This window comes from Austrofundulus limnaeus, unplaced genomic scaffold, assembly GCF_001266775.1.
Source record: "Austrofundulus limnaeus strain Quisiro unplaced genomic scaffold, Austrofundulus_limnaeus-1.0 Scaffold6, whole genome shotgun sequence".
Taxonomy (NCBI): Eukaryota; Metazoa; Chordata; class Actinopteri; order Cyprinodontiformes; family Rivulidae; genus Austrofundulus; species Austrofundulus limnaeus.
This window is the reverse complement of record NW_013952408.1, coordinates 3128822-3130700: the sequence shown is the minus strand read 5'-3', so window position 1 is coordinate 3130700 and position 1879 is coordinate 3128822.

Sequence of the window (1879 nt, the reverse complement as noted above, 5' to 3'; positions counted from 1 at the left end):
ATTTTTATTTTTATTTTTATTTTGGTATATTAGTATGTGATACGTGGGGACTTTTGGTTTTACAAAGCAGAGCAGGAACTGAGTCAATGATCTCAACAACCCACTGACACAGGCCAAACCCATTTGGACGTTTACACAAATTTAGCAGCAGTTTTTTTATTTAACCAGCTGACACTCTGAAATACCAGTCTCTTTAATTAGGAAATAAAAAGACATTTACATTAAAATCACCAAGTAAAATACCAGCTTATGAGCTTAGACAGAATTTGAATCCCAAGTAACCAATAAAAATCAAACTATATGAGACAAAATGAAAACATGGATTAAGTGTTTTTGAAAACCAAACTAATTAACTGCACCTTATTTAGCTTTCTAACTGAAATGATACAAAGAACTGCACAGAAACTGAAACAAGTTAAACTAAAAGAAGTTCACAGTCTAGTTTTAGCCTTGCTCTCTGTTCCTCCTCACACCTGGAGCTCGTTTGCTCGTCATCACTTGCTTTGCATTTGGTCATTAACGCCCTCAGTAGATATATTACAGCTATAGGTTCTAATGTTTGTTGTTKTTTTTTTCTCCTTCTCTGTTGTAGGACTTCATTTTTTATTTTCCCAGGCTTTATCCTCTTTAGCAWTTAATTCACTGTTTTCTTTTAAAATAGCATTGAAAATGAGTCCTGACCTTTTGGGCTAAAATAAAGTAATCATTCTTTAAAAAATAAAAAAATAAAAAAATACTTGCATTTAAACACGTCTTGTTCAGATATGGCCCGCGACTTTATGTTTGGGTTCAGAACTCCCACAGTGATCAGTGATATCCAGCTGTTCCTGCATCTCATTACTGACAGACACAGTTAGGGACTTACTGATGACCACAAGCGGAGGGAAGAAAAATGCAGATAAGTTCCACTCATATTGGAGAAGACTTCAAGTTAAAAGGGAAGACATCGTTGAACATTAATTCAGTGGATGCAAAGAAATGGTTCTGCCAAATACTACTGTCATTTGCCGTCCAATTAAACTGAAGGCCTAACACTGCAGAAACAAATTGACCCTGCAGTCTTTTAAATCAGGGTTTTAATGTCTTAATTCAACTAGTGGCCTGAGGGCCTTCTCTGGCCCATGCTTGACTTCCGTCTGGCCCACCAATAAATCCCTGTATAAAAATAGATTTTAAATACTAAATAATAATAATGATAGTACTTGCTCTTTTACGTACAATACAGTGTTTCCACTCTGGCTATGATGACGTTACACTTCCTTGCTGATCACGAAAAATGCAGAAAAAAGTTTTTCTGATCTTTAAATATTAATTAAAATATGGTGTGCATGTTTTGAAAAGCAAAGTTCTGAATAAAATCATCTTTTATGGTTTTCTTTTCAATTTATGTTAGCTTCAAAACACTTTTAACATCTTTAAGCCTGGACAATAAGACCCACCCCCACCCCATAAAAAAGAATATATATAAATAAACAAATTTAAATTTACGATTCAAAGCAACTACATAAATATTTTAAAATGTTTTAAAGTTAATATAGTGTTTCCCCATTATACCCACCTCCACCTCCAACCCCAAGTTGGGGATGACTCTCCATTACTACCAAAGTAGCCTAAACTGAACTCATTGGGCCTCATGCTAGAACACGTTTGTATTCTTATCCTAAATTTTCTCTTTCTTTTTTTTGTATGGAGGGTTCGTACGAACATGTCAAGTCAGATTCAACAAACTCTTCTATCTTCAGGAAAAGTGTGTCAATGAGGAGCGTAAACTGATGAATGTGTATCCAGATGCTCGTGCACGGGGAGAAGTGATTTACATAATTACCTCCCTAAAAACACTATATAAGGATATACATTTCCTGCCACACGTACCAGGAAG